This window comes from Dermacentor andersoni, chromosome 1 (assembly GCF_023375885.2).
Source record: "Dermacentor andersoni chromosome 1, qqDerAnde1_hic_scaffold, whole genome shotgun sequence".
NCBI classification, from domain to species: domain Eukaryota; kingdom Metazoa; phylum Arthropoda; class Arachnida; order Ixodida; family Ixodidae; genus Dermacentor; species Dermacentor andersoni.
Window position 1 is genome coordinate 58,882,298 of NC_092814.1, and position 8,034 is coordinate 58,890,331.

At 42.7% G+C, this 8,034-nt stretch overlaps 1 long non-coding RNA gene across 1 annotated transcript; it reads left to right on the forward strand.

The window, feature by feature from the left end:
* The first annotated feature begins 1,873 nt into the window (after positions 1-1,873).
* LOC140215221 (uncharacterized) lies at positions 1,874-5,254 on the forward strand. Its single transcript, XR_011892160.1, has 3 exons — positions 1,874-2,305; positions 2,943-3,005; positions 5,034-5,254. It is a non-coding gene; the product is annotated as an uncharacterized lncRNA (long non-coding RNA).
* Positions 5,255-8,034: the final 2,780 nt, after the last annotated feature.

Here is an 8,034-nt window from a genome sequence, read left to right on the forward strand (position 1 = left end):
CCATTCTAGAAGAGCTCCACGACGCACCAACGGCAGGACACCTCGGCGTATCTCGAACCTATGACCGTGTACGTCTCCGTTTTTTCTGGCCGGGCCTTGCCCGTTGCGTACAACGTTACGTCGCCGCTTTTGAAATTTGGCAACGACGCAAGAAGCCTTCCCAGCCCCCCGCTGGTTACCTGCAGCCGCTCGACATCGCTACCCAGCCCTTCCATCGTGTCGGCTTAGACCTTCTCGGCCCATTTCCGGAATCTACATCAGGAAACAAGTGGGTTGCAGTCGCGGCTGACTACGCGACCCGCTACGCCGTAACCCGCGCTCTTCCGACCAGTTGCGCAACTGACGTTGCGGACTTCCTTCTACATGATATCATTTTGATGCATGGTGCTCCGCGTCAATTGCTAAGACCGTGGCCGTACGTTTTTGGCGGAAGTCATTGACGACATCATGCGGGCCTGCTCCATTCAGCATAAATTTACTACCTCCTACCACCTTCAAACGAACGGCCTCACTGAGCGTTTGAACCGCACCCTTACAGACATGCTATCCAAATACGTTTCAGACGACCACCGTGACTGCGACCTGGCTCTGCCCTACATAACCTTTGCATACAACTCTTCCCGTCTCGAAACTGCCGGCTTTTCCCCGTTTTACCTCTTGTATGGCCGCGAACCGACGCTACTACTAGACACCGTGCTTCCGTCCACCACAACTTCAACTAGCGCTTATGCCCGTGATGCAATCGCCCGTGCTGACCATGCTCGTCAACTTGCGCGCGTTCGTCTACAAGTCTCTCAAGACAAACAGAAGCGACGCTACGACCTCCGTCACCGTGATGTCCATTTTGCGCCCGGCACCCTCGTGTTGCTTTGGTCACCATCGCGTAAAGTTGGCCTTTGTGAAAAACTGCTTTCCTGTTATACCGGCCCATATCGCGTGCTCCGCCAAGTGACCGATGTCACGTATGAAATTGTTCTAGCCACGCCCACTACGTCCTCCGGTGTGACAACCAGTGACATTGTCCACGTCACCCGACTCAAGCGCTACAACTCTCCACGTGCCTTGGATATGTAAAAGCACCGTGACGGCGCTTTTGCCGCCGGGGGGCAGTATTACGATATTATCGGTGGATACCCGAGAGACGAGCCGCCGCGAGAACGACGAAGTGGGCCTGTGCCCTTGGCGCGAGAAAAATGTCGGCCTGGCGCTCTGGCTCCAGTCCAGTGTAAATAGCTTGTAAATAGCCTCTTCCGTCGGTATCTTTCTACACGTTATATATACATATATATATATTGTAAAGGAGCTGCTATTGCAGCGAAGTTGCGTATAAATCGACGAAAATATGACGCCAAGCCGAGGAAACTACGTAGATCTTTCGGTTGCTGGGGGCGAGGAAACTGGAGAACAGCACTACCCACGAAACACAGAACCTCTTAAAAACTTCTTGAAACGGCTACAAACGGCTATAGACGTCTTGGTCTATGATAAGACTGAAAATAGAATTTCTTCTAAACATAACCTCAGCACTTGGAATATGCTAGTATATATTCTATCTGCGGCAAAACTCACTACTGGTGTCACTAGAGTCTGTTTTGGTAAACACATTCAGAATGTCTCACTCAAGAACTTTTCTAGATCTTTTTGTCTAAAAGTGCATAAAATGCCAAACGACGTGTTAAAAGTGCAGTTACCGTCGGCGCTGGCGAATAAAAGACGCCACAGACAAATCGAACTCGTTGGAAGCAACATAAGTTAATTGGCTTTGATATTAAATAATTTCACACCAGAACTTCAACAATCAAGGGCGTGTTATTGTTTTCCATACGGGGCGCGCACACGACGCCTGGAAGCCGTTCTATGCTCGCGCAGCAGGTATACTGACAGCAGCAGGAGCGAAACGCCGGCGTTGCACAGCGGTGTCACAGAGCCACCGCGCTGCGATCACTTCGGCGACACAATCCAAATTTGTCGGACATCTCATTCTGTGCTGGAAACACTGGGAGGCAAGAAGTTTGAAAAAACGGCCACTGCCGCCCGCAATGTCTCGGTCGTGGGCTGGTCGTGGGTTCGTTATGCCAGTTGTGCGTCATTCTAAGCCGTTCTTTACATTTATACTGGATATTAATTGGAGTCATTTAGCTGTGCTGATGCTGTTTGCCGTGTGTTTTGCATCAGTGCTTCGTGACATCGGCTGTATTGCGTGTTTTCGCCGACGGCTTACTACCACAATGGCGGGATCTGCGTTCGCCGCCTTCGTGTCTCGGTGCGTCTTTGTACGTCGCACGTTCGGATAACACTTTTTCCGGTAAGTGAAATACATAGCACTTCGTTTTTCGTCAACAATGTGAATATTTTTAGGTGTTACCCGCGACAGTTCTTGATATGTGGGCTCTTCTGCCCTGCGAGTTTTCGTCATTACTTTTATACGAGAGTGTGTTGTGTTCAGCCGTTCAGCACTACCGCGCTCCATGACTTCCGCAACACCAGTCAGAACTTTGCCCTGCTTGTTAGTCTTTGTGGTTAACGTAGCACGAACCAACCGAACGGAGTGCATTCGAAGACTGCGCGCTGGCTGTAATGCTGAACCAGACTGAACTCGCCCTATTTTGTGTCCTTTTGTTCTTGCGTGTGCGCGCGTGTGTGTCAGTGACTGTGCAGTTTGTAGCGTTCCCACTTTATAGCAAAACAAAAATATAACTGCAATGTTTACTTCATCTATACAATTCCAAATTAAATCGTCTGCTGATGTACAAATTTCACTTGTGTTTTGTTCTAAATAAGCAGCAAAACCTTTAACCTAGTAGGTGCTTCATCCGGGAGTGAAAACACGACAACTTGGCATTTATTATTGAATGACTGTGACTGGGTCACCTTAGTTGTAATTGCAAATCTGCCTTTCAACTGACTTGATTCTATCTTATTTTGTTTCTTTCACTCTATAGACGGCTGGACATCCTTCTTGTACCTTGGCGCTAGCTGGATGACGGGACCTCATCATGATCAGTGTAAGCCAATGTACTGTACCCTCTCTGGTCCTCCCAGTGCTTTTTATATGGATTAAGGCCAGGGAGTGCTTCGTGGTAAAATAGCTAGTTGGTGTCTCACAAACGGGCATTTTTTTGCACTGGTCCATTATAAGCTGCCACTATATAACCAATTTCTCAGTGCCAGTGTACATACACAGTTCTACTAATAATTTTTTTCCCTAAGCCTTACAAAATGTACCTGTAGGTAGTCATTGCTATGTAAGAACTCAAAAATTAACTCTGCTGTGTCATACAAGTATACCATACATGAGTAAATATTTGCTACAACAGTGTACATTACACCTTGCTTCACTAATGCACAAATGTATTCAAGCCAGTATTTGATTAGTTTGGTATTCTAAATGCTTTCTGTGTGATTTAGTTTCTTTACAGGAATTTACTGTATAGCATCAGCAAGTAGTCTAATTTAAGGTTTATGTGTGCTGTAAAAGGTGTGCTTTGCCGCTAGAATTGATAAAACATGGGCCGAGGCTTCCATACAACGACAAACTTCAATTTCGCTCTACCACCATCAGCACTTGGCTGGCGCTTGCAAAATGAATCACATCAGGTAGCTTGTGCCAGACTGTTTTTTAACCTTATTGTGAGGAGATCACAAAGTTATGTGTGGCGGCGCCTGTGTCTGAGATGTAGATTGCGCTGCAACATATGTGCGTGTAGAACAGGCATGATGCTCAGGGTTCCTGCAGTTTGCAGAGGTGCTTTTAAAATTTTGTCATAACTGCAATTTTACCTGTGCTCTTTTTTTATCACCTATTTCAATAATATCATTGGAGGTGTTATCAGAATTTACCAATCTATTTGCCCTAGCCCATTAGCCTGCCACATTTGCCTTTTCACTAGGTGGGAAATTATTCAGCATGGACCATTACTTGAATACACCTTTTTGTGTGCAGTGGCTTCTCAATTGCGAGTCAACATAGATTCTCAGAATTACCTGAGGCTATAGATGCACTGATGAATTTGCTACCTATATGAATCACTTTGCACTTTCTTGCGCAAACAGCATGTTAACACTTCCAAGACAGTGGGCAATGTTATCATTTGATCACATCATGAGATACTTTCAATTTTGTGTGACGCATCATCCAAGGTGTTGCATCATTTGTGTGAGGTATTGCCCTAAACCAATTAGGGTCACATGAAAATATATCAACAAAAGTGATTGATCCAGCTAGGAGTGTTGCTTTGGAACACTACTTTATCACCAGTCCTCCTTTGCATGCTACCTGCTTACTCTGTACTGTGTCATGTTTAAGTTTGAAAAGAAGGCAACAGCTAGGCAGTGCAAAATGTCAAACTTGCTTTTAGTTTAACAATATAAAATGCTATTTAACTTTTTAATTAAGTTAGTACATCATTTACCTGCAGAGTGAATTACTGTTTTAAACTGATTATATTTTGCAGGAAGCTTCTCAGACTTGTTTGACAGGTTAATAAGTGGCTTTTTAGCCACAAAACACTATATAATAATTTAAAGGCTGACTCTGCTATGCAACTTAATGACTATATGGCAGGAACAAGGTCTCAGAGTTGTGGTGCTGGCTAATGCTCCCAGGGTTCTACTAGAACACATAAATACCCAAGAAAGTGGATGGGAAAACGACGCCGCTGTAGCTCAATTGGTAGAGCATAGTACGCGAAATGCGAAGGTTGTGGGTTCGTTTACCACCTGCTGCAAGGTGTTCTTTCATCCGCTTTAATTTCCATTAATTTATCGTTTCTTTATTTCATTTATTAAGCACAAGTAATTTCCCCCATGTTGTCCTTGGTGTCAGTGTTTGTTGGCTTCTTATGATAGGAAATGTACTAGTCATTTTAACATCATCGCATACATACCTTAAGATACCCATAATTTAAGAGAAAGGAGTGCTTAAATTTATTTTTAATGTGAGCAAACTTCTTACTTAGCACATATTACTACTTGAAGTTCCAATTTCAATATTCCCATTTCCTCCCTCGCCTTCTTTTTCCTCTTCTGTGCAGGTATTGCTTGCCTATGTCTACAAGAACCGTCACGCGTGGCCTGTGACAGCAAGCTTTTGTGGGCAGCAAGTGCTCTCCTACGAAGGCTGGCCTACTCTGGCAGCGGCGGCAATCATCTTCAAGATTTATCCATAATCACCTTTGCTGCTATTTGTCACTCTTGTTGATTACACTTTCTGCGTCTTTTCTAATTTATTAGGTAATAAAGTATGAGTATGTGACATGGTGTGAAGTTGATGTCTTGCTACATTTTCGCTTGCAATCATCTTTTATGCATGAAAAGCTCATCGTACAGTTTATGAAACAAAATAACAGCATATTATGATTTATCTTTCAGTTCTGGTAACATGCAACGTAAAAGGAATTCACTAATGGATGACATGCCGAAGAACTGGCCATTATTTCTGCGTGATGCTGTGCAAGCATGTGGCGTTACTTACAAGAGGCACCCACAAAGTAAGTTACAATTTACTTTTAAATGAAGCATGGACATCAGAAAAAATATATTTGTATTGCTAGTTAGAGTGGTTCGCAGTGTTTTTCCAGATGTGTACTATCCTTTATTTCTTAACTCATTGCAGCACAGTGTTCTGTTTCGTATACTGGTGTAATGCTATTGTGCCCTCTGTAGCTGAAACCAGGATGTAATTTTTGCCTGAACTGCAGCATCGCTGACAATTTTTCTTTGCTAGAAGCTATTTCAATTTGGTGGAGACCCAGCAGGGCAAAGTTTTGTCAATAATGACGTGTTTCACGCAGATATGTTCTTCTTTAGGTCAATGGGTGAACATTGAAATGATATCATCATACAATACAGATCTTGTTTTATTTGCAAAATAATTCTGACAGGCGGCATTCAATTGATTGGTCTAATTAAAAAGCACTAATTGACCAATGAGGTCGTACGACACTATTCCCATGGTTCACATCTGGAAAAACTACCTGTGCATCACTCTATCCGACAATATAAACTTTTTTTCTGATGTCCATGCCTTGTTTAAAATAAATTGTAACTGTGGGCAAACGTCGTGTTACTGTAACAGCTGCCGCAAAAATTTGAGGGAATGTCTAATAAAAGTCTTCAGTTGTTCTTGTCAAGCTGTCCATTAGCCAACTTTTAGCGTAACGTTAGCAGGGCTTACTGAAGTACTTCTAGACGTCCATGGCTACAAAATGTCTTGATCAAGACAGCTACTAGGCTTTTGAATTAGCTGTTCAAGACATCTTTTAGACATCAAATAGCTGCTTGCGTGTTTCGTGGGTAATCTTTTCGGGGTCTGGCTGGATGCCATCTTTTCAGCCGATGTGGCCCAATACATTCATTGACTTGCTTGCAAATTTGCATTTTGGCTGAAGTCAGACGAAAAGATGACAATATCGTGTGTGTGTGTGTGTGTGTGTGTGTGTGTGTGTGTGTGTGTGTATATATATATAGCTAAACTCAAGTTAACTCAAACATCTTACCGGTATAACTGTCGAATTTCATTGTGTAATCAAGGCTTATCGTAAATATGCTCGTGAAAATGACCTTGGTCGAACTCGCAGAGCCATTTCAATACCGACAGAACACTGACTTGAATTTTTTCTTAAGACGTGTTACTTCTGACTGACGATTTCATTTTCAGGAAGTTTCTAAATAAGAGCTACACTATTACTTGTTTCCCGGCAAGAGCAAACACATCAGCTATTTAGCATTTTGAAAAAATGAGGATCACTTTTTGGTGATGTGTACCGAAAGTTTGCAATGTGTAGGTTGCCTGTGTATTCTGAAAACAGTAACTGACTGGTCGCTTTATCCCAATTTTATACGTTATATACGACATTTGGTTGTTTTCCCCTGATATGCTCGGTAAAATATGCGAAGAACGGTGCTTATATTTATTCGACGTACGAAACAATGTCGCGAGTGACGAGCGATATATGTTTATTCGGTGTAGATTCATTACGGCCTTTGTAAAAAGTTACTTGTTGAAGCCTGTCACACTGCCGCTAAACGAAATGATTCCTCGACTCCTAAAACAACGCACGAGATACCGACGTGAAATCCCGTGGAAACAGGAAAATCTCAAGCACCATGCGTTGCGAAACTTTCACTTTCCGGCTTTAAATGCAAGTGTCGCAGATAATTACTAAACTTTCGGTATTTTTTCCTTGTATTTTCGTACCTTCAGTCAAAAATTACGATCGACTGTCGATAAATGTGTGAAATATGCATAATTTTATCCCAATGTGCTAGAGACCCCATATAGAAAGCAAGTCATGGTGAGAGAATGAATTTGTGCATTTTTTTGACCTATCATAGTTACATAGTAATTAATTATTCATTTATTGTAGAGTCAGTCATGCTACGTTCCTTTATTAAATATATTGAATCACCAGCTCGAATTGGAGCACAGGTTAATTATCGGGCACACGCATTACAAGAGGAGAAGAAATAATCTAATAAACAATATACGATCGCGTGAAGCGATACATTTCACTCATAGGTGAAATGGGCGTACTTTAAGAAAGCAGAATATTCAATTTACTCAAAGCTTAATGTTCACTGTCTATTCCTTTCCACCACTGCACAGTAATGGCAAAAATAAGTCGCGTTCACAAACATGTGCGCCGTGAATGAAGGGGATATTACGAGATTCGTAGTTTGTTTCTCCAGTGTCCTCAGTGAACTAAACAAGGCATCTTGTTTATATCTAGGGAAAATTAGGGGCATGGTATGGGTAATGTGTAGGCAATGTTCCAAATGTGTGGATTAAATGCGCACTTTCCAGTAGAATGCGCATGCAAGTGGTTCTTATCGTTATTAGTCTGTTTTACGAGTGGTGTAAGGCTCAGACGGCTGCGCTGGCATAACTACAACAACTGAGGTGAAATTTTGTGAATACAAGAGGAACAACACGCCAGGTTTATGCGCAATGGTAAATAAGTGTTCATCAAAGACAGCGGCGAAAAAAATTCCAAGCAACTGTGCGAAATATCACGCTATTGCTATTGGATTCCG